Raw genomic sequence first — 9,633 nt, forward strand, 5'->3', positions numbered from 1 at the left:
ATCCTGCTTCCACTACATCACTCTCCAGATTGTTTCACTTTCTGACAACTCTGTGACTGAAGAAATACTTCCTAACATCCCTGTGTGTGTGTGTGTGTGTGTGTGTGTGCTCACCTATGTGTGGTTGCAGGTGTTGAGCCACAGCTCCTAGCCCCGCCTCTTCGGTGGTTGCTACTGGGTCCACTCTCTCTCTCCCTGCTCCAAGAGGCTTATCGTACCTCTCCTTAAAGCTATGCATATGTGTATATGTGTGTGTACAGGGGGTTACGGGGGGTGCAGCAACAGGAGGGTGGTGCAGGGGGTAGTGCAAGGGGTAGTGCAGGGGGTAGTGCAGGGGGCAGTGCAGGGGGCAGTGCAGGGGGCAGTGCAGGGAAGGGGGACAGTAGAGCGCAGTGGTAGCGGCTGCGCGGAACATTGATCGCTACAGAGCGCTGGTCTAGCCTTTCCTGCCACACACAGTTACTTCTAAACTGTGATCCAGGGCCCTTCTGGCCTCCTGCCCCTAGTATAACAGTGCCCCTATCACGCCCTTCAACATACCCGCACGCCCACTACCCACACACCTGCGCCATCAGGTAAGATAATGGCGCAGAGGGTCAATATCTGACTCCAGGATGATAGCCTGTAATACAAGCACTCTGATTTCTTGGCCCCATCTTACCTTGTTCCTGCGCAGTGTGCGCGTGTTCCCGACGGTGAGAGGTGCACTCACAGCGTGATTCCTCTGCATCACATCCCTCCAACATCACCAACAACCCTGAAACAACTCCAAGGAAGCTGGTAGGGAGCTTGCAGTATCTCCCTCGCTAACCCCTTCACTCCATCACCCTGCGCACCCTACCTATTCCTATTATTCTCTCTTTACCGTCCTATCTTACATCCCTCTCCTATAATTCATCCCTTTAATAAGACCTGGGCCATAACGTATACCCAGAAGGCTCCTATTTTCCCTATTTTACACCCCACTCCTATTTTAAACCCCTTTAATAAGACCTGGGCCATTAAGGTATACCCAGAAGGCTCCTATTTTCCCTATTTTACACCACACTCCTATTTTAAACCCCTTTAATAAGACCTGGGCCATAAGGTATACCCAGAAGGCTCCTATTTTCCCTATTTTACACCACACTCCTATTTTAAACCCCTTTAATAAGACCTGGGCCATAAGGTACACCCAGAAGGCTCCTATTTTCCCTATTTTACACCCCACTCCTATTTTAAACCCCTTTAATAAGACCTCGGCCATTAAGGTATACCCAGAAGGCTCCTATTTTCATTATTTTACACCACACTCCTATTTTAAACCCCTTTAATAAGACCTGGGGCATCAGGCATACCCATAAGGCCACTAGAATTAATCATTTAGGCATTATATGCCTTTCGAGGTAGGTACCTTGATGCTTAGGATGGGAACTTGATACTAGGAATTGATGCTACCAACCCCTTTCCTCGGATTAAACCTGATCCCATTACTCAGGTGCTGTATGACACATACGGGCTTAGAGCTTTCCTGTGAATATAATTTGGGGAAATCTTCACTTGCTGTCACTGTTCACCTAGCAGCAAGTAGGTACCTGGGTGTTAGTTAACTTACACCTGCTGTCCATGTTCACCTAGCAGTAAGTAGGTACCTGGGTGTTAGTCACCTTACACCTGCTGTCACTGTTCACCTAGCAGTATGTCTATCACACAAGGGTCATTAAGGTTGGTTAATGGGGATTAAAGTCTATCTACTACACCAGGGTCATTAAGGTTGGTTAATGGGGATTAAAGTCTATCTACTACACCAGGGTCATTAAGGTTGGTTAATGGGGTTTAAAGTCTATCTACTACACCAGGGTCATTAAGGTTGGTTAATGGGGTTTAAAGTCTATCTACTACACCAGGGTCATTAAGGTTGGTTAATGGGGATTAAAGTCTATCTACTACACCAGGGTCATTAAGGTTGGTTAATGGGGATTAAAGTCTATCTACTACACCAGGGTCATTAAGGTTGGTTAATGGGGTTTAAAGTCTATCTACTACACCAGGGTCATTAAGGTTGGTTAATGGGGTTTAAAGTCTATCTACTACACCAGGGTCATTAAGGTTGGTTAATGGGGTTTAAAGTCTATCTACTACACCAGGGTCATTAAGGTTGGTTAATGGGGATTAAAGTCTATCTACTACACCAGGGTCATTAAGGTTGGTTAATGGGGTTTAAAGTCTATCTACTACACCAGGGTCATTAAGGTTGGTTAATGGGGTTTAAAGTCTATCTACTACACTAGGGTCATTAAGGTTGGTTAATGGGGTTTAAAGTCTATCTACTACACGAGGGTCATTAAGGTTGGTTAATGGGGTTTAAAGTCTATCTACTACACTAGGGTCATTAAGGTTGGTTAATGGGGTTTAAAGTCTATCTACTACACGAGGGTCATTAAGGATGGTTAATGGGGTTTAAAGTCTATCTACTACACCAGGGTCATTAAGGTTGGTTAATGGGGTTTAAAGTCTATCTACTAAACCAGGGTCATTAAGGTTGGTTAATAGGGTTTAAAGTCTATCTACTACACGAGGGTCATTAAGATGGTTAATGGGGTTTAAAGTCTATCTACTACACTAGGGTCATTAAGGTTGGTTAATGGGGTTTAAAGTCTATCTACTACACGAGGGTCATTAAGGATGGTTAATGGGGTTTAAAGTCTATCTACTACACCAGGGTCATTAAGGTTGGTTAATGGGGTTTAAAGTCTATCTACTAAACCAGGGTCATTAAGGTTGGTTAATAGGGTTTAAAGTCTATCTACTACACGAGGGTCATTAAGATGGTTAATGGGGTTTAAAGTCTCTCTACTACACCAGGGTCATTAAGGTTGGTTAATGGGGTTTAAAGTCTATCTACTACACGAGGGTCATTAAGGTTGGTTAATGGGGTTTAAAGTCTATCTACTACACCAGGGTCATTAAGGTTGGTTAATGGGGTTTAAAGTCTATCTACTACACGAGGGTCATTAAGCTTGAGTAATAGGGTTTAAAGTCTATCTACTACACCAGGGTCATTAAGGTTGGTTAATGGGGTTTAAAGTCTATCTACTACACCAGGGTCATTAAGGTTGGTTAATGGGGTTTAAAGTCTATCTACTACACCAGGGTCATTAAGGTTGGTTAATGGGGTTTAAAGTCTATCTACTACACCAGGGTCATTAAGGTTGGTTAATGGGGTTTAAAGTCTATCTACTTCACTATTGTCATTAAGGTTGGCTAATGGGGTTTAAAGTCTATCTACTACACCAGGGTCATTAAGGTTGGCTAATGGGGTTTAAAGTCTATCTACTACACCAGGGTCATTAAGGTTGGTTAATGGGGTTTAAAGTCTATCTACTACACGAGGGTCATTAAGGTTGGTTAATGGGGTTTAAAGTCTATCTACTACACCAGGGTCATTAAGGTTGGTTAATGGGGTTTAAAGTCTATCTACTACACCAGGGTCATTAAGGTTGGTTAATGGGGTTTAAAGTCTATCTACTACACCAGAGTCATTAAGGTTGGTTAATGGGGCTTAAAGTCTATCTACTACACCAGGGTCATTAAGGTTGGTTAATGGGGTTTAAAGTCTATCTACTACACCAGGGTCATTAAGGTTGGTTAATGGGGTTTAAAGTCTATCTACTACACCAGGGTCATTAAGGTTGGTTAATGGGGTTTAAAGTCTATCTACTACACCAGGGTCATTAAGGTTGGTTAATGGGGTTTAAAGTCTATCTACTACACCAGGGTCATTAAGGTTGGTTAATGGGGTTTAAAGTCTATCTACTTCACTATTGTCATTAAGGTTGGCTAATGGGGTTTAAAGTCTATCTACTACACCAGGGTCATTAAGGTTGGCTAATGGGGTTTAAAGTCTATCTACTACACCAGGGTCATTAAGGTTGGTTAATGGGGTTTAAAGTCTATCTACTACACGAGGGTCATTAAGGTTGGTTAATGGGGTTTAAAGTCTATCTACTACACCAGGGTCATTAAGGTTGGTTAATGGGGTTTAAAGTCTATCTACTACACCAGGGTCATTAAGGTTGGTTAATGGGGTTTAAAGTCTATCTACTACACGAGGGTCATTAAGGTTGGTTAATGGGGTTTAAAGTCTATCTACTACACAAGGGTCATTAAGGTTGGTTAATGGATTTTAAAGTCTATCTACTACACGAGGGTCATTAAGGTTGGTTAATGGGGTTTAAAGTCTATCTACTACACGAGGGTAATTAAGGTTGGTTAATGGGGTTTAAAGTCTATCTACTACACGAGGGTCATTAAGCTTGAGTAATAGGGTTTAAAGTCTATCTACTACACAAGGGTCATTAAGGTTGGTTAATGGGGTTTAAAGTCTATCTACTACACAAGGGTCATTAAGGATGGTTAATGGGGTTTAAAGTCTATCTACTTCACTATTGTCATTAAGGTTGGCTAATGGGGTTTAAAGTCTATCTACTACACAAAGGGTCATTAAGGTTGGTTAATGGATTTTAAAGTCTATCTACTACACGAGGGTCATTAAGGTTGGTTAATGGGGTTTAAAATCTATCTACTACACGAGGGTCACTAAGGTTGGTTAATGGGGTTTAAAGTCTATCTACTACACGAGGGTCATTAAGCTTGAGTAATAGGGTTTAAAGTCTATCTACTACACAAGGGTCATTAAGGTTGGTTAATGGGGTTTAAAGTCTATCTACTACACAAGGGTCATTAAGGTTGGTTAATGGGGTTTAAAGTCTATCTACTTCACTATTGTCATTAAGGTTGGCTAATGGGGTTTAAAGTCTATCTACTACACCAGGGTCATTAAGGTTGGTTAATGGGGTTTAAAGTCTATCTACTACACCAGGGTCATTAAGGTTGGTTAATGGGGTTTAAAGTCTATCTACTACACCAGGGTCATTAAGGTTGGTTAATGGGGTTTAAGGTCTATCTACTACACCAGGGTCATTAAGGTTGGTTAATGGGGTTTAAAGTCTATCTACTTCACTATTGTCATTAAGGTTGGCTAATGGGGTTTAAAGTCTATCTACTACACCAGGTTCATTAAGGTTGGCTAATGGGGTTTAAAGTCTATCTACTACACCAGGGTCATTAAGGTTGGTTAATGGGGTTTAAAGTCTATCTACTACACGAGGGTCATTAAGGTTGGTTAATGGGGTTTAAAGTCTATCTACTACACCAGGGTCATTAAGGTTGGTTAATGGGGTTTAAAGTCTATCTACTACACCAGGGTCATTAAGGCTGGTTAATGGGGTTTAAAGTCTATCTACTACACCAGGGTCATTAAGGTTGGTTAATGGGGTTTAAAGTCTATCTACTACACCAGAGTCATTAAGGTTGGTTAATGGGGCTTAAAGTCTATCTACTACACCAGGGTCATTAAGGTTGGTTAATGGGGTTTAAAGTCTATCTACTACACCAGGGTCATTAAGGTTGGTTAATGGGGTTTAAAGTCTATCTACTACACCAGAGTCATTAAGGTTGGTTAATGGGGCTTAAAGTCTATCTACTACACCAGGGTCATTAAGGTTGGTTAATGGGGTTTAAAGTCTATCTACTACACCAGGGTCATTAAGGTTGGTTAATGGGGCTTAAAGTCTATCTACTACACCAGGGTCATTAAGGTTGGTTAATGGGGTTTAAAGTCTATCTACTACACCAGGGTCATTAAGGTTGGTTAATGGGGTTTAAAGTCTATCTACTACACCAGAGTCATTAAGGTTGGTTAATGGGGCTTAAAGTCTATCTACTACACCAGGGTCATTAAGGTTGGTTAATGGGGTTTAAAGTCTATCTACTACACCAGGGTCATTAAGGTTGGTTAATGGGGTTTAAAGTCTATCTACTACACCAGGGTCATTAAGGTTGGTTAATGGGGTTTAAAGTCTATCTACTACACTAGGGTCATTAAGGTTGGTTAATGGGGTTTAAAGTCTATCTACTACACGAGGGTCATTAAGGTTGGTTAATGGGGTTTAAAGTCTATCTACTACACTAGGGTCATTAAGGTTGGTTAATGGGGTTTAAAGTCTATCTACTACACGAGGGTCATTAAGGATGGTTAATGGGGTTTAAAGTCTATCTACTACACCAGGGTCATTAAGGTTGGTTAATGGGGTTTAAAGTCTATCTACTAAACCAGGGTCATTAAGGTTGGTTAATAGGGTTTAAAGTCTATCTACTACACGAGGGTCATTAAGATGGTTAATGGGGTTTAAAGTCTATCTACTACACTAGGGTCATTAAGGTTGGTTAATGGGGTTTAAAGTCTATCTACTACACGAGGGTCATTAAGGATGGTTAATGGGGTTTAAAGTCTATCTACTACACCAGGGTCATTAAGGTTGGTTAATGGGGTTTAAAGTCTATCTACTACACGAGGGTCATTAAGGTTGGTTAATAGGGTTTAAAGTCTATCTACTACACGAGGGTCATTAAGATGGTTAATGGGGTTTAAAGTCTCTCTACTACACCAGGGTCATTAAGGTTGGTTAATGGGGTTTAAAGTCTATCTACTACACGAGGGTCATTAAGGTTGGTTAATGGGGTTTAAAGTCTATCTACTACACCAGGGTCATTAAGGTTGGTTAATGGGGTTTAAAGTCTATCTACTACACGAGGGTCATTAAGCTTGAGTAATAGGGTTTAAAGTCTATCTACTACACCAGGGTCATTAAGGTTGGTTAATGGGGTTTAAAGTCTATCTACTACACCAGGGTCATTAAGGTTGGTTAATGGGGTTTAAAGTCTATCTACTACACCAGGGTCATTAAGGTTGGTTAATGGGGTTTAAAGTCTATCTACTACACCAGGGTCATTAAGGTTGGTTAATGGGGTTTAAAGTCTATCTACTTCACTATTGTCATTAAGGTTGGCTAATGGGGTTTAAAGTCTATCTACTACACCAGGGTCATTAAGGTTGGCTAATGGGGTTTAAAGTCTATCTACTACACCAGGGTCATTAAGGTTGGTTAATGGGGTTTAAAGTCTATCTACTACACGAGGGTCATTAAGGTTGGTTAATGGGGTTTAAAGTCTATCTACTACACCAGGGTCATTAAGGTTGGTTAATGGGGTTTAAAGTCTATCTACTACACCAGGGTCATTAAGGTTGGTTAATGGGGTTTAAAGTCTATCTACTACACCAGGGTCATTAAGGTTGGTTAATGGGGTTTAAAGTCTATCTACTACACCAGAGTCATTAAGGTTGGTTAATGGGGCTTAAAGTCTATCTACTACACCAGGGTCATTAAGGTTGGTTAATGGGGTTTAAAGTCTATCTACTACACCAGGGTCATTAAGGTTGGTTAATGGGGTTTAAAGTCTATCTACTACACCAGGGTCATTAAGGTTGGTTAATGGGGTTTAAAGTCTATCTACTACACCAGGGTCATTAAGGTTGGTTAATGGGGTTTAAAGTCTATCTACTACACCAGGGTCATTAAGGTTGGTTAATGGGGTTTAAAGTCTATCTACTTCACTATTGTCATTAAGGTTGGCTAATGGGGTTTAAAGTCTATCTACTACACCAGGGTCATTAAGGTTGGCTAATGGGGTTTAAAGTCTATCTACTACACCAGGGTCATTAAGGTTGGTTAATGGGGTTTAAAGTCTATCTACTACACGAGGGTCATTAAGGTTGGTTAATGGGGTTTAAAGTCTATCTACTACACCAGGGTCATTAAGGTTGGTTAATGGGGTTTAAAGTCTATCTACTACACCAGGGTCATTAAGGTTGGTTAATGGGGTTTAAAGTCTATCTACTACCCGAGGGTCATTAAGGTTGGTTAATGGGGTTTAAAGTCTATCTACTACACAAGGGTCATTAAGGTTGGTTAATGGATTTTAAAGTCTATCTACTACACGAGGGTCATTAAGGTTGGTTAATGGGGTTTAAAGTCTATCTACTACACGAGGGTAATTAAGGTTGGTTAATGGGGTTTAAAGTCTATCTACTACACGAGGGTCATTAAGCTTGAGTAATAGGGTTTAAAGTCTATCTACTACACAAGGGTCATTAAGGTTGGTTAATGGGGTTTAAAGTCTATCTACTACACAAGGGTCATTAAGGTTGGTTAATGGGGTTTAAAGTCTATCTACTTCACTATTGTCATTAAGGTTGGCTAATGGGGTTTAAAGTCTATCTACTACACAAAGGGTCATTAAGGTTGGTTAATGGATTTTAAAGTCTATCTACTACACGAGGGTCATTAAGGTTGGTTAATGGGGTTTAAAATCTATCTACTACACGAGGGTCACTAAGGTTGGTTAATGGGGTTTAAAGTCTATCTACTACACGAGGGTCATTAAGCTTGAGTAATAGGGTTTAAAGTCTATCTACTACACAAGGGTCATTAAGGTTGGTTAATGGGGTTTAAAGTCTATCTACTACACAAGGGTCATTAAGGTTGGTTAATGGGGTTTAAAGTCTATCTACTTCACTATTGTCATTAAGGTTGGCTAATGGGGTTTAAAGTCTATCTACTACACCAGGGTCATTAAGGTTGGTTAATGGGGTTTAAAGTCTATCTACTACACCAGGGTCATTAAGGTTGGTTAATGGGGTTTAAAGTCTATCTACTACACCAGGGTCATTAAGGTTGGTTAATGGGGTTTAAAGTCTATCTACTACACCAGGGTCATTAAGGTTGGTTAATGGGGTTTAAAGTCTATCTACTTCACTATTGTCATTAAGGTTGGCTAATGGGGTTTAAAGTCTATCTACTACACCAGGTTCATTAAGGTTGGCTAATGGGGTTTAAAGTCTATCTACTACACCAGGGTCATTAAGGTTGGTTAATGGGGTTTAAAGTCTATCTACTACACGAGGGTCATTAAGGTTGGTTAATGGGGTTTAAAGTCTATCTACTACACCAGGGTCATTAAGGTTGGTTAATGGGGTTTAAAGTCTATCTACTACACCAGGGTCATTAAGGCTGGTTAATGGGGTTTAAAGTCTATCTACTACACCAGGGTCATTAAGGTTGGTTAATGGGGTTTAAAGTCTATCTACTACACCAGAGTCATTAAGGTTGGTTAATGGGGCTTAAAGTCTATCTACTACACCAGGGTCATTAAGGTTGGTTAATGGGGTTTAAAGTCTATCTACTACACCAGGGTCATTAAGGTTGGTTAATGGGGTTTAAAGTCTATCTACTACACCAGAGTCATTAAGGTTGGTTAATGGGGCTTAAAGTCTATCTACTACACCAGGGTCATTAAGGTTGGTTAATGGGGTTTAAAGTCTATCTACTACACCAGGGTCATTAAGGTTGGTTAATGGGGCTTAAAGTCTATCTACTACACCAGGGTCATTAAGGTTGGTTAATGGGGTTTAAAGTCTATCTACTACACCAGGGTCATTAAGGTTGGTTAATGGGGTTTAAAGTCTATCTACTACACCAGGGTCATTAAGGTTGGTTAATGGGGTTTAAAGTCTATCTACTAGACCAGGGTCATTAAGGCTGCAGGTCACTACCAGTCAAGAATAACTCCAGTTAGGTTAGGTAAGGTTCGTCAGGAAACAGGACAAGTGTTTCCTGACGCGACTCTTTACCCATATGATGACCCACGACTGGAGCTTCTGGTCATCTGACCGAAGCCTTCCACTGGCTCACC

General features: G+C 40.8%; 1 protein-coding gene across 3 annotated transcripts in view; it reads left to right on the top strand.

Annotated features, from left to right (window-relative positions):
- Positions 1-394: 394 nt before the first annotated feature.
- LOC128701743 (regulator of G-protein signaling 7) overlaps positions 395-9,633 on the top strand; it is a 114,470-nt gene continuing 105,231 nt past the window's right edge. The window contains exons 1-2 of one of the 3 annotated variants that reach the window (XM_070105005.1): positions 395-575; positions 677-780. The gene's annotated coding sequence lies outside the window, so the exon portion shown is untranslated. Of the gene's footprint in view, positions 781-9,633 lie in introns of all 3 variants that reach the window. The other 2 variants (XM_070105006.1, XM_070105004.1) reach the window with 2 other exon arrangements.

Source organism: Cherax quadricarinatus, chromosome 96, assembly GCF_038502225.1.
Source record: "Cherax quadricarinatus isolate ZL_2023a chromosome 96, ASM3850222v1, whole genome shotgun sequence".
NCBI classification, from domain to species: domain Eukaryota; kingdom Metazoa; phylum Arthropoda; class Malacostraca; order Decapoda; family Parastacidae; genus Cherax; species Cherax quadricarinatus.